General features: G+C 45.7%; 1 long non-coding RNA gene across 1 annotated transcript; it reads right to left on the reverse strand.

Moving 5' to 3' along the window:
- Positions 1–10,233: 10,233 nt before the first annotated feature.
- On the reverse strand, positions 10,234–21,310 carry LOC144690585 (uncharacterized). Its single transcript, XR_013578908.1, has 2 exons — positions 21,021–21,310; positions 10,234–10,624 (listed from the first exon to the last, which is right to left on the reverse strand). It is a non-coding gene; the product is annotated as an uncharacterized LOC144690585 (long non-coding RNA).
- Positions 21,311–27,922: the final 6,612 nt, after the last annotated feature.

Below are 27,922 nucleotides of genomic sequence, written 5' to 3' on the forward strand. Positions count from 1 at the left end.
TCATTTTTCTGATGATTGCCATGCTGCCCTCCTCAAGGAGGTGACAGCATGGCGGGAGGTCCTGGTATCCCAGGACAGGAGGAGGAGGCCCCCCAACATGACCAAACATCCCTGGGAGGAGGTGGCGGAGATTGTGAGCTCCCATGAAATGGTGTGGCGCACCTGGATCCAGTGCCGCAAGTGCTCAGGAATGGCGAGTACCATGTTGGCATTGGTCGCTTAACCCAGCAGGTAGGCTTTCCCCCCTGGTGCCCCCCCCCCTCAACTCTGAGTGTAGTGACTGCATTGAATCATTGACGGCATGTATCCTTCGCTGGGTGGGCCAGCAGATATTGCCCATGCCAAGGTCACCCTGAGGGGGTGATGAAGAGATGGGTTCTGCCACCGCAGCATTTGGTACACTGAGACCCACATTACTGTTCTGGGGGCAACCTGGAGGAGCTGCACCTAGGCCCAGTGCTGGAACTCCAGGACATGTCAAAGTCAGGGTGAAGACATGCTGGGAGGGGAGCTTCAAGGTGGTGGGGCACCAATCGATCTGCTGTCCTCTACGCTCCACATGCTTGCACCTCCTTGCTATGGAAGGTTAGACCGTGTGGTGCCTAATGTGATGTAGGCAGCATTTGGCCAAGGGGGTTGGTGGCGGGGGAACAGGCCTGGCATCTTTGTGTGAGTGTTCGACAGCAGCGGGGTGAGAAGGCACTGGAGCCCTGCAATGTCCCATTCTGGTTGGGGTGGGCTGTCCAGGGACAAGTAGCACTAATCAATGCTCTTCTCTCCATTTCAGGGGAAGAATGCACATAATGCTGCCGAGAGGGTGAGGACTGGCGGAGGGCTGGCCCAGTTGATGATTCTCAGCTGCTTCGAGCAGGAGGCCCTAGATTTGGAGAACCACCATGCGCCCAGGTCCACCGGTGTAGGTGAGTCTGGGGTGCCACAGGCAGGTACGTTTGCCCAGCACTGAGGTCACCATTGTTCTCTCAACAGCCATGGCAGTGCTGAATGTTCAGTGATTGAAGTTTGCAACATGGCTTGGCCATTGCTTATGGAAGGATGAGCGCACAATGATCCGGGGGACAGGGATGCACATTGGCATTGTCTCCACATTAACTGATTCAATGCCCTTGTTCTTACTTTCAGCATCAGCGGAGCAGGGCCAGGAGGAAGAGCAGGAGGGAACCCCTCTCACATCTGAGGGCCCTGAAGTCACGGACTCACCAGCGTCACACCATCTCTGCCAGGCAGGCACCAGCGCAGATACTAGCACCTCAGTGGGAATTAGAACATTGGCTAGTGTCCCAGGGCACAGCAGTGAGGGCACTTCACAGTCGCTGGAGGAATTGGCAGAGACAGAGAGTGCCCATGGCACCAGCAGTCGGAGACTCTGTCGGTGCCTGATGCTGTGCTTCTGGAGTCATCCGTGACACAGCAGGGGCAGGAAATGCGGCTGGGTGTGTGGGAGCATCTGGGGGAGATACATGAGGCTATGCTTGGCTTGGTGTCGGTGGTGGAGAAGTCTACACGGATAATCACCGAAACAATGAGCACCCTCATGACCGAGCGTCATGCGCCCTCCATGGAGACAGCGGCGACTCTCGTGGAGAAGCTCCTCCAGGAGACCCGCCAGGGCTTCCTGGGGATGCGCTCGGACCAGCAAGCCCTCACATCGGCATTGACTTCAGCTGGTCAGTGCCAGTGTGGGAGATGGTCTGGGCATCAAGTTTCCCAGCTCGGTGAGCAGGGAGGGCCGAAGCGATCTCACGTTGGTGCAGCAGCTGACTGGTGTCTCTGTGGGCTCCTCTTAGGGTGCTCCAGATGAGGTGGCAGCTCCTCTGCCCTTCTGCCAGTGACCGTTGCATCTGCTGAGGCTGCAACGACTGAGGAGATGCCAACTGTGGAACTGGCAGATCCCTCCCAGGCGGAGCCAGCACAGGCTCCGTGGGCCAGAGGATGCCCACCAAGATCATCGAGGCCAACAGGACAGCAGAGTGAGCAGGCTGTCCCCAATGCCAGTGCCAGCAAGGGGGGCAGCACCAAGACATAGCACCCAAAAATGTAAACGTAAGGCACCTTAGGCACACCATGGGTTTATCACTGGTGCTTTTGTGTTGGTCCGCAATGAGGTCTTTATGAGTTGGTGTGATTTTTAACACATTTGTCATTTTGTTTTCTTAAGTTCCTTTGGTTGTAACATTAAATTCAGACATGTCACCATGGCTGAGGTTGCCTCTTTTCTTCTGCAGGTTGATGATTTCCAATAACATTATGAGTGATTTGTGGGACATTCAGCTTTATTAACAAGGCCCTTAGTTAATGTTCCTATCCAGGCAGATTTTGCACTCAGGTATCGAGTATGGAGCCTGCAGCCCAGGCTTGTCTTGATGGTCCATATGAGGTGTGCTAGCCGAAGATTCGTTGGATTAAAGCCTCCCGGGTGTCCCTGCCTCCCTGGAGTATTCCCGGGTCAGCGTCTACCCCCTCAGCATTTCCCTGTGCATGCTCATCCTCGGACTTATTGCTGGAATTGTCGTGTGCAGCCTCAGCCACTGTGTCTACATCTTCATCATCCACTGCGTCCCCCTTTCCAGCGCCAGATTGTGGAGAGCGCAGCATGCAACCACTATTTGTGACACACAATCTGGGGGGTACTGGAGTGCGCCCCCTGAGCAGTCCAGGCATCGGAAGCACATCTTGAGAAGACCGATGGCTCTCTCCGCCATAGCCCTTGTGGAGGCGTGGCTCCTATTGTAGCGCTGCTCAGCTTCTGATATTGGATGGCGGAGAGGCATCATGAGCCACCTTCTGAGGGGATAGCCCTTGTCACCCAGCAGCCAACCATCCAGCCGGGCTGGAGCACTGAAGAGCCCCAGCACCTGGGAGTGTCTGAGGATGTAGGCGTTGTGGGAGCTGCCTGGGTACCTTGCACAGACTTGTAGAATCAGCATCCTGTGATCACACACTCTGCACGTTCATGGAGTGGAAGCCCTTCCTGTTGATGAAGGCACCGGGCTCACCTGCTGGCACCTTGATGGCCACATGTGTACAGTCTATTGCACCCTGGACGCGGGGGAAGCCAGCAATGGCCGTGAAGCCTCTGGCTCGCTCTGTCTGACTGGTATTGTCCCAGCGGTAGTGGATGAAGGTCAATGCCCTTCTGAACAGAGCGTCTGTAACCTGCTTGACACAATTGTGGACAGCTGATTGGGAGACACTGCAAAGATCACCCACCGACCCCTGGGAGGAGCCAGAGACATAGAAGTTGAGGGCAGCTGTGACCTTTAGAGCCGCTGGCATGGGATGCCCACCCACACAGTCCACGGAGATCTCAGGGCTTATCATCTGACAGATATAGTTGACTGTCTCCCTTGAGAAACGGATCCTCCTTTGGCACTGCACCTCAGACATATTGAGGTAGCTGCTTCACCGCCTGTATACCCTGGCAGCAGGATAGTGGCGTCTTCTGCGGCCCCTTCCACGTTGGACTACCTCTTGGCCCTGCGCCCCTTTTGCCTGCGCCAGACCTCCCAAAGGTGGCTCCCCTGGAGGCTGAATGTGCTCTTCTGACCTCCTCCGCCTTCTAGCCCTCCTTTCCTCCTCAGAAGAAGTGCCTCCAGAGGACAGTTCAGCTCCCATTCCCAAGCTAAGGGAAGGCTTCCTGAAACCTGCAGGCCCAAAAATGATTCCTCACTGCAGAGTGCTGACCTGAAGGTTGTGAGTCCAGACCAAGCAGCTGATATACGTTTTGAAGTATTGCAGATCACACAAGCAAGTACCAGTAACTTTGAAACATCAATATTTGACAGAGCAGACTCGTGACCCCAATGAGCCCTCTTATCCCGCCCGTGGGTGAGGTTTATAGAATTGTGTCCTGCCCGCCTGCCTGTTGCACCCATGCACTGACCCGAAGATCGCATGGGCACCAAAAAATCGCCATTGATTCATGCCTTTAGGGCCTTAAGTGATCGGATATCATTGCGCGCCCCAACGGGAAAATTCTGGCCCAAGTGTTTTTTGGGGTGGGGGGGGGGAATGTTTTGTGAGACTGTTTTAACTGTGTAACTTTAATCCTGTGTGCTTAAGTTTTTTTCCTTTTGTTAATAAATCTTTTAATTTTAAGATTCTTAAATTTTACTGGGATTCTATGCTTCTGGGATCAATAGTTCTTTTCCTCATTTTCAGAATACAAAAAAAATGTTATGATCTGTGAGACAAGTTTCCCTCTGAGATTTGGCTTGCTCAGCGAATAACATTGGCTATGGTCATCACACCATTGACTCCAGTCTTGCTGGGGCTCCTTGATACCACACTCAGTCAAACGCTGCCTTGATGTCAAGGACACTCACTCTCACCTCACCTCCTGAGTTCAGCTTTTTGTCCACGCTTGACCAAGGCTGTAATGAGGTCAGGAGTTGCATGGCCTTGGAAGAACCCAAACTGAGCATCGGTGAGCAGGTTATTGCTAAGCAAGTGCCACTTGATAGCACTGTTGATGACCCCTTCCATTACTTTACTGATAATGGAGAGTAGATGGATGGGGCGGTAATTGGCCGGATTGGATTTGTCCTGCTTTTTGTGTACAGGACATACCCGGTCAATTTTCCATATTGCCGGGTAAATGCCAGTGTTGCAGCTGTACTGGAACAGTTTAGCCGGGGTGTGGGTAGTTCTGGAACACAAGCCTTCTGTACTATCACCAGAACGTTACCAGGACCCATAGTCTTTGCAGTATCCAGTGCCTTCAGTGCCATTAAATGCCCTCTGAATGCCTTGAGCCATTTTTTGATATCACGCGGAGTGAATTGACTGGCTGAAAACTGATGTCTGTGATGCTGGGAACCTCAGAAAGAGAGTGAGATGGATCATCCACTCGGAAATTCCAGCTGAAGATGCTTGCAAATGCTTCAGCCTTGTCTTTTGCACTGATGTGCTTGGATTCCCCCATCATTGGGGATGGGGATATTTCTTGAGCCTCCTGTTGGTTGTTTCATTGTCCACCACCATTCATGGCTGGATGTGGCAAGACTGCAGAACTCTACCCATAGTACATTCTATGCCCTTGCCATCTTCAGTGCTTCTGGCAATTGGTGTTCAACATGGAGGGGTACTGAACCATCATCTGAAGTGGGGTGGGTTACAGTAGGTGGTAATTAGCAGGAGATTCCTTGCCCATATTTGACTTGATTCCATGAGGTTTCATCAGGTCTGGAGTTAATGTTGAGGATACCCCAGGCAACTCCCTCCTCACCATATAACCACTGTGACACCCGCTCTGGTGGGTCTGTCCTGTTGGTGGGACAGGACATACCCATGGATGGTGGTGGTGGTGTCTGGGACATTGTCTGTAAGGTATGATAATGTCAGGCTATTGCTTGACTAGTCTGTGAGACAGCTCTCCCAATTTTGGCACAAGACCCCAGTTGTAAGTAAGGAGGACCTTGCAGGGTTGATAGTGCTGGGTGTGCTATTTAAGTTTCTGGTGCCTAGGTCGATGTTGGGTGGTCCATCCGGTTTCTTTGCTATTAGATTTTGTAGCGGTTTGATACAATTGTGTGGCTTGCTCATTCATTTCAGAGGGCATTTAATGGTCAACCACATTGCTATGGGTCTGGTGTTACTTGTAGGCCAGTCTAGGTAAGGGCAGCAGATTTCTTTCCCTCAAGGGGATTAGTGAACCAGATGTGTTTTTATGACAAAAGTTTCATGGTCACCATTACTAGGACTAGTTTTTAATTCCAGATTTATTAATTGAATTTAAAGTCCACCAGCTGATATGGTGGGGTCTGAACCCATATCCCCAGAGTATTAGCCTGGGCCTCTGGATTACTAACCCTAGTGGCATTATCATGACACCACTACCTCCCTCTAAATTTTCCTGAGAGGGTTTTTAGATTTTACATTTCATTTTTTTCTTGATTTTCCCAAATGTCTTTTTTTTTATCTCTCTCTTGATGCAATCTTTCTTTCCTTTCTTTATTTCTCTTTCTGTATCTAATATGACTTTAATTCATCTAATTTCCTTCTCTGTCATTCCCTCTGTTTCTTTATCTATTGTAAAATTTAATTGGTTAAGGAGATAAATCATTGGATTCAACATACCAGGTGCCCTGTTGACTTCATCACTTTGTTATCAACTTTCATTTCCAGCAATCTGCAGAGCAGAAATAATAGGATCTGAAGGCTGAGTTTAAAAAAATCCAATTCACTGCACTCATAATAAGTTGCAAAAGGACAACCGCAGAAGAAAGTTGTCCAGCAAAGAGTCGCTATATTTGTTCTCCTGCCATTATTTCTGCTTTTGGTAAAAAAATGCCATATCAATCTCAACAAACTTCATATGTACTAATTCTAAAGAATTTTTTTTAAAATGGCTTTCAATGTAGAACAATCATGAGATAAAAAAGGTCAATAAATAAACTTGTATACAAAATAGACGATAAATATCAAAACCCTGATATTTATTCTGTGGATGAGTGGCCTGAACATTAGTGTCAAAACATTATGGCCAGGACTTTTCACGCATCACATGGGCTCGGCGGGGGCGTGTGGGGACGGTTGGGAACCTAACCGCCGTCCGCGATCAGCTCCTCACTGTGATTTTACGTGGGCGGGCCAATTAAGGCCTGCTTAGCATAAAACCCGGCAGCGAGAAGGGACAGGTGGGGGCAGGAACTCAATGTCCGCCGGGTCCAATGGTAACCTGGCGGTTGATTCAAAAATGGCCCAAAGCAGCCCCTGGAAGGCTACTACAGAGGGACGCAAAGTCGTCATGATGGATCCGGTTGCTAGTGGACACAGCAGGCGGGAGGACAGGTTGGCGGTGCAGTCAACCCCGCGTTTCTCTGACGAGTGCCTTGGTGCCCTCCTGGAGGAGGTGGCAGCCAGAAAAGAAATCCTTATCCCCAGGGATGGGAGGAGGAGGCTCACCCCTCCACCTCACCAAAAGTGCCTGGGAGGAGGTGGCATCCAGGGTCAGCAGCCATGACATGGTCCAGGGGTCCAGTTCTGGAGGCGCTTCAATGACCTCCTGCGATCGGGAAGGACGAGTATCGCTTTGGCATGGGTCACTTAGCACAGCAGTTAAGTGCTGCCCATCCCCTCCTTGGACCTCACAGGTCTTACAGTGTAAATGGCAAATATCAATGAGGCAGCATCTGGACAAGGGGTTGAGCCCTGGCTGCTTGGACTGAGTATCTTGCGGCTCCAGGGTCACAAATCGGCTGAGCCCTGTGAGGTGTTCCTCAGGTGGGGTTGGCCAGGCTGCAATGGCGCTGCACGTAGAGGGTGGTCTAATCAATGCTCCTCTGTCCATCGGAAGCGCATCTTGAGAAGACCGATGGCTCTCTCCACCACAGCCCTTGTGGAGCCGTGGCTCCTATTGTACCGCTGCTCAGCTTCTGTTCTTGGATGGCTGAGAGGCGTCATGAGTCACCTTCTGAGGGGATAGACCTTGTCACCCAGCAGCCATCCATCACGCCGGGCTGGAGCACTGAAGTGCCCCGGCACCAGGGAGTGTATGAGGATGTAGGCGTTGTGGGAGCTGCCTGGGTACCTTGCACAGACTTGTAGAACCTGCATCCTGTGGTCACACACTATCTGCACGTTCATGGAGTGGAAGCCCTTCCTGTTGATGAAGACACTGGGCTCACCTGCTGGCGCCTTGATGGCCACATGTGTACAGTCTATTGCACCCTGGACATGGGGAAAGCCAGCAATGGCTGTGAAGCCTCTGGCTCGCTCTGCCTGGCTGGCCTCGTCCGTGCGGTAGTGAATGAAAGTCAATGCACGCCTGAACAGAGCGTCTGTCACCAGTTTGACACAACTGTGGACAGCTGACTGGGAGACTCCACAAAGATCACCCACCGACCCCTGGAAAGAGCCGGAGGCATAGAAGTTGAGGGCAGCCGTGACCTTCAACGCCACTGGCATGGGATGTCAAACGTATTGAGGTAGCTGCATCGCTGCCTGTAAACCCTAGCAGCAGGGTAGTGGCATCTTCTGCAGCACCTTTTGCTATGGATTTCCTGTTGGCCCTGCGCCCCTTGTGCCTGCGCTTCTCGTCCCACAGGTCACTCCCCTGGAGACTGAATGGCCTCCTCCCCTTTCTGGCCCTCTCTTCCCCTCAGAGGAGATGCCTCCAGTGGAGACCACAATCCCCATTACCAGAGTAAGCGAAGTCTGTCTGATACCTGGAAAGCCCCAAGTGGTATGAATCCCCCAGGGGCCTGGATAACAACACTGAATACTGAACTGAAGCCTCTTATTTCTGTCAAAGCAGCTCTGAAGTGAAATGAAGATGCCCTGTTCACACAAGCAAGCAGCAGCAAGTTATAAGCTAAAGTAGAAACTACTCACATTAACAAGTGCACTTACCCCACTTATCCTGCCTGTGGATGAGGGTTTTGAAAATGTGGCCTGCCCGCCTGCACGATTAGCCCGTGTGACAGCCTGAAAATCGCATGGGCCAAGTAAACTATGGGACAATTGGTGTCTCAAGGGCCTTAACTGGCCAGTTAATTAATGGTCGGTGCGCCTCTGTCTTCATCGCACACCCGTCTAGCAACATATCGTAAGGGTGCACGTAGACGTTGTCACACCTGGCCGACGTCAATGTGCCTCATTTCTCGGTTGGACATGTCGGGCACGCACTCTTACGCCAACCCAAAAATTCTGCCCATGATAAACATTGGGCAGAAATTTCCTAGCCTGTAGGGGACAGATTTGGGAGTGAACGGGGTTGGGAATGTCCCAGAAATTGATATTGGATTTCCACAGTGTGGGACTGAAGCCCAGTGGGGAATTCCCTTTGATCTATCGGGTAAGTAATCATGAAGTGGTTGAGGTTACTAAGAAGTCGATTAAGACCTGTTTTAATCCAGAAGATGTGGGATTTTGCACCTGAAAGTGCTGTACCACTCATCTGTCACACCCTGTTGATATCTTGGATCCTCTTGTTTCATTGTCTGAAGGTTGGAGAGACCACAGTCCTGCTGCTGACTTCCTTGGTTGCTTCCATCCATACTTACTTGGTTGGAGAGATTGTCATCTTCTTCATGAGCAGAATTTTGCCCTCATTGGGTGGCCAGGCCTGGGAGCGGCCAAGAAGCTGACCGCCGCCCATGATTTCATGCTGGCTGGCCAGTTAACAGCCAGCCAGCATGAAACATGCACTGCAGTTCTGTCTGTGTTGTGAGGGGGGGAGGAGGGGGGGAGGAGGGTGAGCGCGGAATTCTGCGCATGTGCGCGGGTGTGCTCAGTAAAAGCTCTCTGAGGCACAGAGCTGCCTCAGGGAGCTGAATGTTATCCAAATAAACAATAAAGAATTAAAAAATGTTAAAAAAAACATGTCCCCTCATGTGGCTCTTTCACATGAGCAGGGACATGTTAGAGATGAGTGCAAACAGTTTTTATTTTTCTTAATCACTGGATGAAACCTCATCCCACCCATGGATGAGGTTTCACCAAAAATGCAAAGGCCGCTTGGCCTTTTTGCCTGCCCGCCAACTGGATGGTTGGACGGGCAGTGAAAAAATTTTGATCAATTAGTTCATTAAGGGCCTTAATAGGCCATTTAATTGTCGGCGGGTGCGCTGCTGACTCCCGCGCGTGCCCGCCGACTGAAATATCGCTCCAGTGCGCGATGATGTCGGGACGCTTGCCCGATGTCATCGCGCATCATTTTACGTTCATTCGGGTCGGGCGCATGCCCAGCTGATGAGCACAATATTCTGCCCCATGTCTTTGGGAGAGCTTACCTCACTTTAGCCCCTCAGATCCAACATCAGGATCTCCAAGTAAGAGTATGAGGCCCAGGGGAGCAGCCTTCCCAGGTCTTCTCTCCATTCTTATGCTTGCTGCAGCTTTAAAAATCAACTGCTGGTGAGCCTTTTCTGATCCATGCTGCTTTCTCTTTAATTAGAAGCCCTTCCTTCGACAGAATGGAGATGTCATCACGCCTCCCTTATCGGTTGGGAAGCCCAAAGGCAGAATGCTAATGCTGCTGCTCTGGTAAAGAGCAACTGCTGGGCATGTTATTCAGAGAGTCGAGTTCCAGACGATAAAGTGATCCTGCCATTCGGCACAGACTAAGGTGAAAAGATTCTGCCCATTATATTGAATGGATGTTTGACATTGTACCAAAGAAATGAAGAAAAAACAATGACGTAAAATGATATTGGTAAATGTGTACTTAGCCATCAAAATAGAAATAAGCAAGAAATGACAATTATTCTGATATTGAGTGATTTCATAGCTGGTGAGTTTTAATTAATTGACTGAACAATATAGTGTAAGTTTTTTTATTCATTCAAGGAATGTGGGTGTCACTGGCTAGACCAGCATTTATTGCCCATCCCTAATTGCACTTGAGAAGGTGGTGGTGAGCTGCCTTCTTGAACCGCTGCAGACCATGTGGTGTAGGTACACCCACAGTGCTGTTAGGAAAGGAATTCCAGGATTTTGACCCAGTAATAGTAAAGGAATGATGATATATTTCCAAGTCAGGATGGTGAGTAGCTTGGAGGGGAACTTCCAGGTGGTGTGTTCCCATCTATCTGCCACCCTTGTCATTCTGGATGGTAATGGTTGTGGGTTTGGAAGGTGCTGTCAAAGGAGTCTTGGTGAGTTCCTGCAGAGAAAATGAACTTGCATTTATATAGCCCCTTTCAGGATATGCTAAAGCACTTTACAGCCAATGAAGTACTTTTGAAGTGAAGTCATTGATATTGTAGCACAATGAAAAGCACAATACCAAGTCCTAGTGAGTCCTACTGACTGAGATATTGCACACTAATACATAGCAAACAGTTAGACTCCTAAAGAAAGATTAACTCCCACTATTGCTATTTATATCTTAAATAAATTATGCCAATTTAACAACAAGCATAAGACACCCCAATGCATTTGATGCTGCATCCGTGGCTCAGTTAGTAACATTCTGAATTACAAGGCTCTGGGCTCAAGTCCTACTCCTGGGTTTGAGCACAGAAATCAAAGCTGACACTCCAGTGCAGTACTGAGGGAGTACTGCACTTTTGGAGGTGCTGTCATTCAGATGAGATGTTAAACTAAGGCTCCACCTGCCTGCTCAGGTGGATGTGAAATATCCCATGTCACTATTTCAAAGAAGAGTAGGGGAGTATCCTGACCAATATTTATCCTTCAAAAAACATCACAAAAATAGATTATTTGGCCATTATCACATTGCTGTTTGGAGGAGTTTACTGTGTGAGACCTGGCAGCGTTCTTTCCTATATTACAACAGTGACTACACTACTAAAGTACTTCATTGGCAGTAAAGTGCTTTGAATCATCCAGTGGTCATGAAAAGCACGAGACAAATGCAAGTCTTCCTTTTTTGCAATATACGTCCTAACCTGACTTGATCTAAAAGCTGCAGGTTTTGCTGTAATCATCTCTCTTTCCTGTTCCAGCATGTTAATATATTTTCCTTTAATTGCCATTAATGGAAGCCCAATTATTAAAAGCAATGGTACTCTGCATTATTACTGATGATGCTGCATGGCACTCATGAATAGACCTGTCTGCTCTGAGGAATATGATAGTGAACATGTTCCTTTCACAATCCTGGCTCTATACTGACCAAATTTTTTTAGGTGCAGGCACCAGCAACTTGTTAATTAGTAATAAACATAACTACCAAACCATTAATCGCTAATTTAAAGAATTCTGTCATAGGAAAAATGTCTTTGTTAAGGACTCGAATTCATTTTTTGGCACAAGGACATTATATTTGGGGATTGAAATCAATTTAAAATTCAACTGAGTGCCAGCCTGAAACACCCAGTATATTTGGTTTATTGATGTGTTCAGGATAGATGAAAATTTAAACAGCAGACCATGTGTGCATAAGCCAATGATGGGACATCAACAGTCAGACTATATTTATCCTCATTCCACATGTCCAATCCCATACTGACCTTACGCAATGTTACCACACAAGCTGATGCCAATTTGCATCTATAATGGATTTTCATCACTACAAAAGAATTTCCACTTGTCAGTGGTGTAAACGTTGATATATAATTCCAGTGATAGATGCTAACCTTAAAGTGAGCAGTCAGAGACTTCTGCAGCAGGGAGCTCTGAATAGGAGGAGGTGGTGGCATAACAGTGGTATTGTCACTGGACTAGTGTTCCAGGGACAAATCTCACCACGGCATGGAATTCAATAAAAATCTGCAATTAAAAGTCTGATGATGACCACAAAACCATTGTCATAAAAACCCATCTGGTTCACTAATGTCCTTTAGGGAAGGAAGTCTGCCACCCTTACCTGGTCTGGCCTATATGTGACTCGAGACTCTTAAATGACCTCTGAGCAAGGGCAATTAAGGATGGGCAATAAATGCTGGCCTAACCAGTGATGCCCACATCCCATCAGTGAATTTTTAAAAAATTAGCAAGAGAGTGTGCTGTCAAAGTCTTTTTCAGAAGCAGTTAGGATGTTTGTCAGATCTCATGGAAACTTAATAAATTCAGCAGGAGCTTATTTAGCTGTACTTACAGTATGAATGTTCCTGCTCATAATCTCAACTTGTTAAAATTTAACAGACCCAGGTCTGGCAGTCAAAATCACAGCTGAGTAAAAAGGACACTAATCACAACTTTACATTTAAAACTTATTCCACACATGATTTTTTTCAACCCTCACTGGATTATTTTTGGTTTGTTTCCTGTTTGATCATTTGAAAGGAAAACAAAAATTTTCCCATAGTTCTTGTTTGAAGGGACAAATATGATAAGCATTGCAAATAATGGTATTTTTTTTTGTGTGACTCAGTCAGCCTCATTTGTTGGGTTTACTTTCCTCTGCTGCCCAGGAATTGACCGTGATAACAGTATCCCTCTCCCACGACTATTATTGGTGTTATCATAATGCTGATGCCAATGTTCGCAATCATGTTAAACACTATTTTAACAGATCGCCCATCAGCAACCAAGGAAGTAAACAATGATTAAAAAACACTCTGACTTACATTTTACCACTTTAGGAACATATATACAAAATAAAGTGCATACACCTTGAAAATTTAGTATTGAGATTACATTCCCAATGGAAGTTTCTATTATTCATTTTTTATTGACTAATCAAAAATGCAATTAGTCGCATCTGGATTTCCAATTAGCCACACGTGGGTTATATATTGGACAACAGCAAACTGAGTCCCTGAGGAGATAATGCTGTGTAAATTTTCTCTCTGGACCCTAAAAGTCAGGCTCTGGAGAGAAACTCTGGATATCAATCTAGTATCGTGATCTACAATGGCCAGATGTAACTAGTAGCCGCAGAGGTAGTCATTTTCAAATGTATGTTGTAGACCTAACCCAGATAAAGGCCACCATATGACTACTGGATATCAGGAATTAAAGTATTAAGTTTTGATTAAAATTTGAATAGTTCGATCTCTCGGTATTCTTGTAGACTAACTAAACAACTTAAATATTTTTTTTAAAACACCTATCTTCAACGCCATCCATTGTAGCCCTAAGCAGTTTGAACTTCACACTTTAACTCAAGTCTGGTGCTAAACCCAATTTGAAAAGTTCCGAGGTAGTACAAAAGGATCTGTGAGCAGAGCTTCATTTTTGGCAGTTGAGAACAAGGAAACCGGCAGTCCAACTCGGCTCTGTGGATTCTGCATTAAAGTCTTAATTCATCCTTAAATCTTACTGGTTGAGGAGATAGACTGTTTGTTCTACTGCTCACCAAGCTCCCAATACCACAATGCCCTTGCTTTGCAGGAAGAAATGCTTCGGACTGAAGGGTGCAAGAAAAAGTCTAACTGATTGAGTGAGATTGTCTTCCTCTCCACAGATGCTCTTCCTGTCTTCCTCTCCACAGATGCTGTCAGACCTGCTGAGTTTTTCCTGCAATTTTTGTTTTTGTTTCAGATTTCCAGCATCCACAGTATTTTGTTTTTATGATTGATTGAGATGCCCAGCTCCAATACATTTTGGCTCAATGCCTGAGTTATAAACTACTAAACCTGGCAGCACTGATAAATGCAGCCAGCAATTAAGAGGAACAAATTCCCTTCCTAAGTATCGACTGAGCGACATGGCAGGATCAAGGCTGTCCATAAAAAATAAATGGACTGAAGGGAAATGAAACTTCCCGGGAAAGGCTCGATTCCCTGACATAAGAAATGAGAGTAGGTTTGGTGGTCCTCCGAGCCTGCTCACCTCAGCCAGATCACCTCTGCTCCACCCTCCCGCTCTATCTCCCAGGTCCTTTGATTCTTTGGTACCCAAAAATCTGTCCATCTCTTTCTTGAATATATTGACAATCCATCACATATAATTAAAATAATCACATTAATAATTAAAACCACAAGGAGTGCTAAAGTGCACAATAATGGACCGAATAAACTCTGAGCCTGACTCCCCAGTGCTTTCATACTGGACAGCAAAAAAATGATCATTTTCTATTATTTTTATAAATCGTGTCGAAGAGGAGGTAAAATATTTTTCTTTTGGAGCTTGGTCGTTCCTAACGAATTATCGAGAGAACCAGGTGAAATGGAACAAATGTTAGTAGGTCGGTATAAACTAAATATTGGCGCGGGTTTCAAAGTAATTGCCAAGATAAACGCCGCTAAAACAAATAGCACCGCACCGATCCAAATGTTTCAGAGTGAAGCTGGGATGTAGGTGTGACAGTAGGAAGGTCAGTAACATAGCTGCATTGGCATGTTTGTATATGTGGAGGCTGGGCTGGGTATCAGATTCTGCCTTGTACGGTCCCAGCAAGTAGTCTCCGCTTGGTAACCTCTGTTTCATGCCCAAGCCTCTAACTCCAGGGGCTGGAGGGAACCGCGGGCTATCAGACACATGCCGACCTGCAATGGATCAGAAATACCGCTCTACAAACGACATGGCTCTAAGCCAGACACGAATATGGCTGCAGCAGAAACCAACCCGGAAATGAGCGTTGGGGGGGTGGTGGGGGTGCATAACACTTGAAATATAATTGAAACAGCAGGAGGTTCCCATTTTGTACCAGTTGAACCTATCGCTTTGAGTGACGACTTGCATCTCCAAGTTTTATTTGTTTCCGTTGTTCGGAAAATATCCGTTTTAAACAGATTTCAAAAGGGGGAAAACTTACTCGGATGGGGGCCGGGAGTTGATCCGGTTCCGTGACAGATAAGTAAGGTTGCCTCCGTATTCCGCCGCCTCTCACGTGTTATGTTTGCGCCGGGCGGGGTGAAATTACTTTTTTCAAAGGCTCCCAAGTTTTTCCAATTGAATTGTAATCTGCCATGCTTATTACAGATGACCTGCCTCCCCTTGATTTGAGCAAGACACAGTCAATTTTTTGTGTGTGAATATTCATCGAATTCCACGTCTTTCATTCAGCAGTTTTCGTCAATACCTGTGTAAATTAGTCACGGGAGGAGACAGGCACCTGCACGCTCCTGTCACTTTTACCGTGCATTGTGCCCTCCACACTGTTGAATGGGTTTAACAGTCAGTATAGTGACTAATAAGATATACTTGAATTTTGATAGTGTTTTTCACGACCTCACGACACCCCAAAGCGCTTTACAGCCGATGAAGGTAATGAGAGTCCAAATGTAGGAAAACGTGAGCACAACAATGAAATAATAGACAGATAATCTGTTTTTGTGATGTTGGGTGATAAATAGTCTGTTTTAGTGATGTTGGGTGACAGATAATCTGTTTTAGTAATGTTGGTTGGTAGATAAAGTTGACCAGGACACTGGGGAGAGCTCTTCTCCTCTTTGAATAGTGACTTGAGGGATCAGGTGGGTCCTGGGTTCAATGCCTCAGCTGAAAGACCCCGCCTCTGACAGTGTAGCACTCCTTCAGTATGGCACTGAGGAGTCAGACTACTTTCTGTTCCTTGGCCATTATAGACTTAAGATTTGTTTAGAAAACAAATGTGCATGATCCCTTTTTAGTGTAAACTGATTACAGTTGGTAAATGATGCTAATTTATGAATGTTACAGCACGGATGGTGTCTCACCATCTTAGGTATGGGAACGATGTGGCGCTTTGCAGTGAAACCGGCTTTCAGTGAATCTCCTGGAGAATATACAATGCTGGCATGGCCAATAACAGCAATAGGAAGGTGCCTGCACAAGATTATAGATGGAGAAAATGCAATAACACACCTTCATTACTTTCAGTTGTGGTTGTAAACAACAAAGGTGATTTGTTCTAATAGAATGGCATAATTATTGATATATGGTAGCCAAAGAAGGATGACAAAGTAGATCATTGAGGTAGATGTAGGGTTATGCTCATGATTCCCCACACTGCAAATTCACAATCTCAGCTCCAACATTAGAATGAAACGCAGTCATATTCCCTTAACTCGCAATCTAGTTAGTTTAGGGAAGCAAAAAGATTTTTTTTTCTCAAAATAACGAATTATTTCAGGGGAAAAATGCAGTCCCAAACCAGAACTTCTGCAGAGGATACCAATAAGCAATTATAACAAGAATATGGAGAAACATTTGTGGAAATACAGGGCATGTTTTGCTACTGCTGATATCCCAGTTACATTACAGGGCAGATTTTTATAAAAGGGAAGGGGTTATAGAAACAGAAGCAATATTGTTCACTCCTTAAATTTAAAATTTAAAAGAAGCAGAAATAAACATGACAGCAAATCCATCAATACAATGGCTATATACTGGAAATATAGGTTGATGCAGGAAGCTGAAAAGTCCAACTAAAAGCATGGACAGCTAAATATACTGTTTGACTATTTTCAGGCTTGTACCACTTAGGACTGGTAATTATCATCAGCCCAAGTCATTTTTCTTTCTGGGAAAATAGCCAATACAGCTGAATTATCGGTCCGGTTTCTACAATCTTCCTTATGATCCATTGAGATGTTCTTGGGCATTCCAGATACCACTTTTGACAGTTCCATTCGGGACAACAGCAACTTGCACTTATCATGACTTTAAAGTAGAAAAATCCCAAAGTACATCACGCAAGCCTTATCAAATAAATTTGACAATGAGATATTAAGTCAGATGACCAAAAGCTCCATCAAAGAGGTAGGTTTTAAGGAAGGAAGGAAAGGTGAAGGTTTTTAAGGAGGGAATTCCAGAGGTTAGGGCCTAGGCAACTGAAGGCATGGATACCTTTGGTGCAGTGGTTAAAATTGCAGATGAGGCCAGAATTGGAGAAGTGCAGATATATCAAACAGTTGTAGAGCAATGCCTGGAGGGAGTTGAAAACAAGGGTAAAAAGTTTTGAAATCAGAATGTTGCTTAGCTGGAAATGAATGTAGGTCAGCAGAGGTGATGGGTGAATGAGTCTTGGTGAGAGTAAGAACACCAGCAGCAGTGTTTTGGATTACCTCAAATTTACAGAGGATGGAACTTGGATTGGCCAGCAGTGTGTCTGAATAGTCAAGTCTAGAGGTATCAAAGGCATGATTGAGGATGTCAGCAGCAATGATCCACCATTCGCTGGAGAAGAGAATTCCTAACACTAATGACCCTCTGAGAGAAGGAATTCCTCCCCACCTCCATCTTAAATGGGAGACTCCTTATTTTGAAACAGTGCTCCCTAATTCTAGATTCCCCCATTGAGAGGAAACATCCTTTCAGTCTTTACTCTGTTCAAGCTCCCTCAGAATCTTATATGTTTCAATAGGATCACTCCTCATTCTTCTAAGCTCCAATGAGAACAGTCGCAGCCTGCTCAACCTTTCTTTATCAGCCCCTCATCCCAGGGATCAGCATGGTGAACCTTCTCTGAACTGCTTCAAATGTAAATATGAAAATATGACACCGTGGTTACAAAGAGTCTGGTTCAACCTCAGGCGGTTGCCAGAGAACGGGATAGAGTCAATGGCTGGAGAATGGAGTTTGTGGAATGGATTGAAGAGAATGACTTCAGTTTTCCCAATAACTAGTTGGAGGAAATTTCTGCTCATTCGTTACTGGATGCTGAACAAGCATTCTTGAAGATTTAGAGACAGAGGGATCGAGAGAGGTAATGGTAGAGCTGGATGTTGTCAGCTCTTATGTGCAAAGTGATACTGTGCTTTCAGATGATGTTGTTGGGGGCAGAATGTAGATGAGAAAAAGAGGGGGGGGGGTGCAAAAATAGATCCTTGGGGGAACAGAGGTAACATGGAAGTGGGAAGAGAAGCTATTGCAAGTGTTTCTCTGGCTACCACTAGATAGATAAGAATGGAACCATGCAGGGGAGTTCTACTCAGCTGGTAAACATAGGAGAGGCATTGGAGGAGGATGGTGTGATCAACTGTGTGGAAGGCTGCAGTTAGATCAAGGACAGTTTACCAACCCTTTCAAATGAAATAAGGGGCAGTTTAATTGTGGGACCAGAACTAGGGGGTGCTGGTGGCCATAAAGAGGGAGAAGAGGTTGGGGGAGGGGTGTGCTACTGACCATAACAGCAGGGAGGGTGGGGGTGTTCTGTTGACCTTAACTCCTTGCTGGTGGCCAACAGCCACAGTGCCCATGCTCACAAAACAAACAGGCAAAGACAAGAGGAGACTCCCAGGCTCAATCTCCCACAGGCCGTCAGGCTGTGCTGGACAAACAGTCAAAATAAGAGACAATCCCTTAAAATACAGGACAGTTGGTCACCCTAAGAATCACAGTCACTAAGAAAATCATTTGTGACTTTGATAAGGACCATTTCAGTCCTGTAGGCCGGCGGGAAACGTGAAGGATTCAATGTTGTGCGAATGATGGGCTTCAACAGGAATGGCACAATTGTATTTTAACTCTAGGGGAAGCCGGTGAAAGTCGTGTTCACTAGTGCGGACTGAGCGTGCTGGCTTTTGAAAGGACTCCTGTTTTGAGTAAAATGGAAAGGAGCGACTTAAAACATGTTTGAAGTTTTCAGGAAGCAAAACTTTACAAAAACGGACGAATGTTTGAACTTATTTTTTCAAGAATTACTACGGTATAATATTTCCAATCACTAACCCTAATTACAAGGCTGGAGCCGAATGTTGGGAGTGTTGTTAGCGGAGATGTGGTCTTGGTGAAGTGTTTCAAAGACTCTTCCTGATGTGATTTAGCCTGCGACCTCTACAGGAACTCCTGGTTTCAGGCGAGGTGTTGGGTTAGGGCTGGGGGGGCTGGGGGGAGCGGTTTGAGTTGTGAGAGTCGGTTTAGTTGGGCACGATGGACTTATGCACGAACCTTGCTTGGCCCCTTGTTTTTTTTTATATATTTGATGAGTGGCTGCCTCTCCCGCGGTTTCAGTGCAATGTTTGCCGGCGCTGACGTCAGCCTCCAGGCCACTTTCCAAGATCCGGGGCGCCGTTTATCTTTGGGCAGCTGGGAGCTGACTCAAACTGACACTGAATGGAGCCTGCGAGGCAGTTGCAAAGGGGCACACCGCTCCCCTTCCCCTCGACCCCTCCTGGTGGCTGGGGCCGGCCGTGTGGAAAAGGCAGCACACTGGAAGAGGGAATGACAGGTCCCTTTCTGGACTGAGCGAGGGGGGATTTTAAATCGAGGGGATTCGAACGAGCCGCTCCCCTTCTTGGCTTCACATAACCCCGGGAAAGGTAATGAATCGAACTCAGGTATGGCCAGTGCAGAGCGGAGAGTCTGTGAAATAAGATGCGTCTGCATGAACCGTTTTATATACGTGCAGAGAGACACTGTGGGAGAGGTAATAGGAAATCCAGCGAACTTTAACAGAGATACTTCGGAATTGATATGGAAACTCAATTTATGCGAGTGTAGACCGTTCAAAAGCAATTTAAAATAGAGCTCTTCTCAATTTAACCCAATTCAGACTACCAGCATGGCATGCGATTACACTAAAGACACATTATTCACTATACAGGAAGCGGCGTCTTTAAGAGCAGGAGTCCGAGTTTGAGACAGGACTCCAACCACCATCGACTGTGCGATGGATTTGTTTTAAACAAATGCCGCCTTGAATCTGTTTATTTGAACACAGAAACGGAAAGGAGCGAAAATATATTTCTAAGCCTCTTTGACGATGGAATTCTACACCGTCCCGCCGTGTAAGATTGATGCAAATAATTTCTAGGATATGGTTGATTTTTTTTTTGGATAAATGTTGCAGAGGTCACTGAGCTACATCTCGGCAAAGCGAGATCGGAAATGATTGGGCAGTGAGGGGTTGCCAACCCGTTCTCGCTTTTAATGTTGTCTGGTTGATATAATTTGGATATTCAACCGAAACGTATTGAAATCTTTCAAAGTCAAAAGCCGAAAGCAGGAAGAAATAGATCAAATCTGGTAGAAAGCATTGCGATGTAATTCTAAGTGAAATCTGTTACATTTGGAGAAACGGTATCGCAAAGTGCGTAAAGTGTTCATTATCTGTCTTATTTTAAATCAAAGGCACAGTGCTTCCCGTAGCTTCGGCGAATTGAACACCCATCAGCTAGTAAATTTCGGATCAATACTCCCCAAATATTCTACATGCTGTGTCTTTTTTTTAATTTAACCGGAATACCGTATCAAAGAAGGTCATACGGCCACGTTACACATCTGCACATTATCTGCCACAGGCAGAGACTGGATGTTTTCCTGAATAAAATATCAATGTACCTTTGCTATAACCAGGCCAGTCAACTTTCGGACCAGAATTTATTACATTCAAACTATAAGCCCAAAGCACTTATACAGGTCTATGAAGGAACACTTAATAAAGTTAGTGAAGTTGACGAATTAATCTTCCTAGTACTCTTTCACCCTCTGCCAGTAATATTTTGGCCTTTTGAAAGAATTACACAGAATGTACGGCACAGAAACAGGCCACTGGGCCCAACATGTCGCCGATGCTCCATAGGAACCACCTCCCGCTATTTATTTCTCTGCTTTTGAATTCGATTCCTCTAAAAATGTATTCACGCGTTTTTATGTCTTTGTCAACCTGCATTGCTACTTTTAAAAAAAGATTTGTGTAGTTTACCCGCGGCCTCCTTATCCCTCCGACCAGTCGGAACCATCCCACACTTATTCACACTGAAATTCATCTGTCACTTACACACCCATTCTGCTAGTTTGCTAATGTCTTCCAGTATGTTGTCACACGCTTAGAATTAGCTGCACCCCCCAAATTTAGTATCATCCACAAATGTTGATATTGTATTTCCGATTTCTGCATCCAAATCATGTATGTAAATTATAAACATCAGCGATCCGAACTTCAATTCCTGTAGAAAGCCACTGTCCGTCAGTCTGAGCAACTACCTTTTATCCCATTCTCCTCTTCCTGTTTTGCAATAATTTGCTATTCATTCTGCTACTTTTTTCTAATTCACAGGCTCTGACTTTAATGTAAAAGAGTCATAGTATTTTATTTTGTTCAAATTTGAATGTGTATTCAATCCTTAAAGTGACACAGATGTCAATTTTCATGAATTTGTTTTTAGAGTGTCGTATTTCTCCAGAAGAGACACTTGAATTTTCAGGGTTATATTCTCCTCTTCTTAGCAGATTATCAGTCAATAGCCTATAAATTGATTGGAACAAATTTCAAATGACAGATGGGAGCCATTTTGCTTTGGTGGCCTCTGTTATTTGCAAATTCACTGGATCATTTCTGTTAATGCTAGTTACTGCGGATCCACCTGTAATAAAAATGTCAAGATTTGTAAACAGAAAAGACAGGCTATGAAATATTGTATCAGCAATACACACTTCATCAGTCGTGATCTAGCATCTCCAATTTTGCTTTTTATTTACCCTAGTTCTAACAAAACACATTAAGAAAGACAGCACCATTCAACTGATGTAAACGGCAAAATATTCTTTCTTTCATCTAATCTCAAAAGGAAGGCTTGAGAAAAGATTTTATATAATTTGGTTCACCAACAAAGACCTGGATGTCCTCACGCATTAGTGTTCTGCCCTTCATAGCCTTGGGAGGGGTCACCTTACGAATATCATGAGGACCCACCATGCTGATCTGGAAATTACAGTTGGGGTGAACTTGAGTTCCAGACCATGCAGATCTAGGAAGAAGTCTGCATACTGGATAGGTGACCAAGGTAAGGCGAGGAAACTCTTTTTTTTATTAAGAATGATTTTTGGCAGCTGAAGTTTTAAATGGGAGTGTCTTCAATTTCTGAAAAAAAGTGTGAAATGATGTAATAAATGCTGTACACCTAAATACAAATGAATTATTGTCTCACCAAGTGATGAGGGGCATAGATAGGGTAGATAGGAAGAAACTTGTCCCCTTGGTGGAGGTGTCAATAACCAGGAGGCATAGATTTAAGGTAAGGGGCAGAAGGTTTAGAGGGGATTTGAGGAATTTTTTTTTTCACCCAGAGGGTAGTTGGAATCTGGACCACACTGCTGGAGGCTGGTAGAGGCAGGGACCCTCACAACATTTAAGAAGTATTTAGATAGCACTTGAAATGTCATAGCATACAGGGCTATGGGCCAAGTGCTGGAAAATGGGATTAGAATAGATAGATGCTTGATGCCCAGCATGGACACGATGGGCCAAAGGGCCTGGTTCTGTGCTGTATAACTCTATGACTCTATTAGTATATCATCTTAATTCATGCTGTTCTTATGTATAAGGTCAAAATCACATAGAGCAACTGGAACAATAGAAATCAGAGAACCTGTTAACTGCACATGAAAATTACATTCTGAAGTTTATAATCATAGAGGTACTAGTCCTCAGAAAGTTGGGGATGGAGAACACCACCTAGTATGTACTAAATTAATATATATTTTGTGCAGTGTACCATTCATCATGTTGCTTTTACTGAATTTGATTATGTTCAAAAATTTCATAGGTCATGTAACTAAAAATTCAGTAACCAATAGACAGGGTCTAATAATGCTCTTTCTGCTCTCTTCAAAGAATGTGGTGAATCAATTGGTTTGCAGCAATCCTTGGAACAGCATCGTTTAGCAAAGCATCAAGTTTCATCACTTTAAACAAATACTAAACAGTAGCTTAGATAAATACACCTCAAGCTAAAGACTGGATACATTAGGGTAAGGGATCAAGATGCACAATTATCCTGCATCTTATGGAAGTGATGCAGGCAGCATGAAAACTTTGTACCGCCTGCTCATCTCCATTATTGTAGTGTGCAGCCCAGTGCTAAATTCACTGCTAAGTGACTGCATGCTCAGCAGGGGGCCCATATTCATGCAAAGCTAGAACCGATAAAAGCTAACCTGCATTTCTTAAAGCTTGTCTGTGCCTCTTAAAAGGAAGGTGCATTCTGGCTGCAGTGGGTGCTGAAAATGGATGGGAGAGACTTTGTGTGTAGGGAGAAATCTGAGAAATGGAGCAGTATGCTAAAGAGAAGGCTTCTAGGTTCCCCAGTGGAGCACTGGAGGCTTCAATGCATGAGGTGGAAAGGAGGAGAGAGCTCATCTCCAGACAGACATTGAGAAGTGAATGGGAGCAACTAGGCACAGAGCTCAATGTTAGCTGTGTGGCCCCAAGGACTTGGTTACAGTGTCGGAAAAAGTTCAATGATCTCACATGAGTGGTCAAGGTCAGTGAATGCAGCTTCAAATGCTGTATCCCACCAACCTCACACACTATGCAATGTGCAACCATGCACCTCTTGCTTTCCAGATACCACCACTCTTTCCTCACTCCAATCCTCCCCTTGTAAATTTATACTTTCAGAGATCCAGTGCCTGCACCTGGCTAGCCAGTTGTGCATGATGATGAAGAGCGAGAAAGGAACACACCTCTAGGAAGAAGCACTGTCACTTGACCTGACCTTTGCAGCCCCAACTCGGATACTGGCACTGGACATAACTTGGAGGGTAAAACAGAACCTGGATCTGCATGTGGTGAGTCAGGTATGAATGGACTGCAGCATGGCCGACAGAAAGGATAATGCACATGCCAACTCCCATAGGGTGAGATTGCAGACAAGCCCTGCTGCAGAGAACTCAGATGAGGACTTGGATGGGACAGAGTACAGACATGTACACCTAAATGCTCAGTGGATTGGCAAGCCAGCCAGAGAGTTTCTTGTCACTGTCAAGGAGCATGGAGGAGTCTAGCTCCAACTTGGCACAGGGTTTCCTGCAGAGTTTGGAGTCCATTGTTTCCACTGTGAAGTGGTGCCCAAATCCATTCACACTTCTGGATCCACTCATGATGCAGCATCTGATGGCTGATATCTCAGCTTCCATTGCAACACAGGCAGAAGCCAATGTCCAAGTGTCACGCAAGCCCAGTTTTAAGCCATGCAGGTGCAGACTGCAACCATCGTGGCTGCAGATATCAGAAAGGTTAACAGGGTCTCATAGCAGTCCAGTTCCAACAAATTACTAGGAACCCTTAAGTGCCACCTCAGGAGAGTGGTAGTAGCTCTGTGTAGCATTATCTTTCTGACCACTCACAGGATGATAATACTCATTCTCCCACTACTGCTATTCTGCCAGTACCCTTGTCAACCAGCCAGCCCAGACTGCTGTTCCTCATGCTGAGGTGACGCAGCTAGGCCCTGAACACTCAAGGTCCTGAGCTGCTGAAGGCCACTTGCAGTCTCCCCGCAGTCAACAGTCTTCACTCAATCATGCTGCAGTCACTGGGGATGACTAGGCCAGGCAAAGGCACCCGCAAGACAGGCACCAAGGGAAACCACAAAGGTGAAGAGTTGAGTTTTTGTGAAATGTTAAGTGTGGTTTGGATAAAGTTGGCATGGAATGGTTGGTTTCTGGTGTCTTTTATTTCAGGATTTTGAACATGAGGATGCTGATGTTCAATGCCAGGGGGCTGGGGAAGTGTGGAGGAATAGTAATCCGATAAATCTTTTCAGGAGAACTGGAGTCTGATAGCCTCACCTCTTTCTCCTCTTCATCCTCCTCCTCCTCCTGAGATGGCTGCTGAAGGTTTGGTGACCAAAGGACTTCATGATTGCCAGACTGTAGGACATAGCGGACCACCACGAATCACAATACATGCGCTGGTGAGTACTGGAGGGATCCTGCGAGTGGTCCAGGCAGCAGAACTGTTATTTTAGAACACCGATGGGCTGATTCACAATGTTCCTTGTTGCAGCATTGCTCTCATTCTAGGAATGCTGTCCAAGTGTGTTTGGATTATGGATGGCGTTATGAGCTACAAGTAGAGCATGTAGCCTGTGTCACAGAGGAGCCACCCTCTAGTTCGACCTGGTGGCTCAATGATGGTGGAAACGGCTGGCTGGCACAGGATGAAAGCATCATAACTACTGCCAGGATAGCAGAATTCACCAACATCATGGTCTCGCCATGGTCACATACCAACTGCATGTTAGGGTTGTGGCTGTGGAACATTTTCTCATTGAGATGTGGTGCCTACAGATCCAAATGCATGGAACTAATGGCTCCCTGCATCATCAGAAATCCTGCTATCCTTGCAAAACCACATTCCCTTTCCGTTGTTTCTCTCTGGTTAAAAAGAAGGCAATGAAGACCCCTCTCCTGGTATATGGGGCCTCAATGACTGCCCGGATGCAGCAACGCAGGATGAGCTGAGAAAAACTTGTGATGATGCTGGTTGAAGCGCGGTGTAGAAATTGAGGGCCACTGGCAGTGCCGTCCTTGCTCTGTTCTGCAGCCACAAGTCCGGTTCTAAAAGGTTTTCTGGTGAAGTGTAGCCACTACAGCCATTACCGCTCCATCAGTCTGCTCTCAATCATCAGCAACGTGATGGAAATATCATTGACAGTGCTATCAAGCGGTACTTACTCAGCAATAACCTGTTCACCAATGCTTAGTTTGTGTTCTGCCAGGACTATTCAGCTCCAGACCTCATTAAAGCCTGGCCTAAATATGAACCAAACAGCTGAATTCGAGACATGAGGTGAGAGTGACTGCCTTTGACATCAAGGCAACATTTGACCAAGTGTGGCATAAAGTAGCCCTTGTAAAATTTAAGTCACTGGGAATAAGGGGAAAAACCTTCATTGGCTGTAGTCATACCTAGCACAAAGGAAGTTAGAGGCCAATCATCTCAGCCCTGAAACATTGCTGCAGGAGTTCCTCAGGGTAGTGTCCTAGGCCCAGTCATCTTCAGCTACTTCATCAATGATCTTCTCTCCATCATCAGGTTAGAAGTGGGGATATTCACTGATGATTGTGCAGTGTTCAGTACCATTCACAACTCCTCAGATAATGAGCCAGTACAATGTGCAAGAAGATGTGGACAATATTCAGGCTTGGCATGATAAGTGGTAAGTAACATTCTTACCACTCATGTACCAGACAATGACAATTTGCAACAAGAAAGAACCTAACCATCTCCCTTGACATTCAATGGTATTGCCGTTGCTGAATTCTTCTACCATCAACATCCTAGGGATCACCATTGACCAGAACCTTAACTGGACCAGTTACATAAATATGACGAGAAGATCAAGTCAGAGGCTGGGAATTCTGCAGCGAGTATCACAACTCCTGACTCGCAAAGCCTGTTCACCACCTATAAGGTGCAAGTCAGGAATGTGATGGAATACTCTTCACATGCCTGGGTGAATGCAGCTCCAACAATACTCAAGAAACTCAAAGCAGCCTGCTTGATTGGCACCAACTCCACCACCTTAAACAATCATGCTACCCATCATAAGCACACCATGGTTGCATTGTGTACCAACTACAAAATCCGCTGTAGTAACTCACCAAGCTTTGTTCGACAGTACCTTCCAAACTCGCAACCTCTACCACCTAGAAGGGCAAGGGCAGTAGATACATGGGAATACCATCACCTGTAAATTCCCTTTCAAGTCATACATCATTCTGACTTGGGTCTATATCGCTGTTCCTTCACTGTCGCTGGATCAAAATCCTGGATTTCCCTCCCTAACGGCACTGTGGATATACCTACACCATGTGTACTGGGGTGGTTTAAGAAAGAAGCTCACCACCACCTTCTCCAGGGAAATTAGGGACGAGCAATAAATGCTGTCCTTGCCAGTGATACTCACATCCCATGAATGAACAAAAAAGAAAGGTCTTCCTTCAAGCAGGTACTGGTAGAATATATGAGACATGTTGAGACAGGCCAGTCAGTCTAACCTCGGTGGTGGGGAAGTTACTAGAAAGAATTCTGAGGGACAGAATATATCTGCACGTGGAGAGACACAGATTAATCAGGTATAGTCAGCATGGATTTGTTCAGGGAAGGTCATGTTTGACAAATTTGATTGAATTTTTTGAGGAAGTAACCAGGAGTGTCGATGAGGGTAATGCATTTGATGTGGTCTACATGGACTTTAGCAAGGCTTTTGAGAAGGTCCCTCATGGCAGACTGGCCAAGAAAATAAGAGCCCATGGAAACCAAAGCAAAGTGGCACGTTGGATCCAAAATTGGCTGAGAGGCAGGAAGCAGAGGGTGATGGTAGAGGGATGTTTCTGTGACTGGAAGTCTGTTTCCAGTGAGGTTCCACAGGGCTTGGTGCTGGGCCCTTGCTGTTTGTGGTGTACATAAATGATTTGGACTTAAATGTAAGGGGTATGATCAAGAAGTTTGCGGATGATACGAAAATTGGTAGGGTGGTAAATAGTGAGAGAATAGCTGTAAACTGCGGGAAGATATCAATGGATTGGTCAGGTGGGCAGAGCAGTGGCAAATGAAATTCAACCCAGAAAAGTGTGAGGTAATACACTTGGGGAGGGCTGACAAGGCAAGGGATTACACTATGAATGGTCAGACCCTGGAAAGTACTGAAGATCAGAGGGACCTCAGTGTGCATATCCACAGATCCCTGAAGGTAGCAGGGCAGTTGGGTAGGGTGGTTAAGGAGGCATATGGGATACTTGCCTTTATTAGCTGAGGCATAGAATACAAGAGCAGGGGGGTTATGCTGGAACTGTATAAAACACTGGTTAGGCCACAGCTGGAGTACTGCGTGCAGTTCTGGTCATCACATTATAGGAAGAATGTGATTACACTGGAGATGGAGCATGCAGGGGA

This window comes from Cetorhinus maximus, chromosome 2, assembly GCF_964194155.1.
Source record: "Cetorhinus maximus chromosome 2, sCetMax3.hap1.1, whole genome shotgun sequence".
Taxonomy (NCBI): domain Eukaryota; kingdom Metazoa; phylum Chordata; class Chondrichthyes; order Lamniformes; family Cetorhinidae; genus Cetorhinus; species Cetorhinus maximus.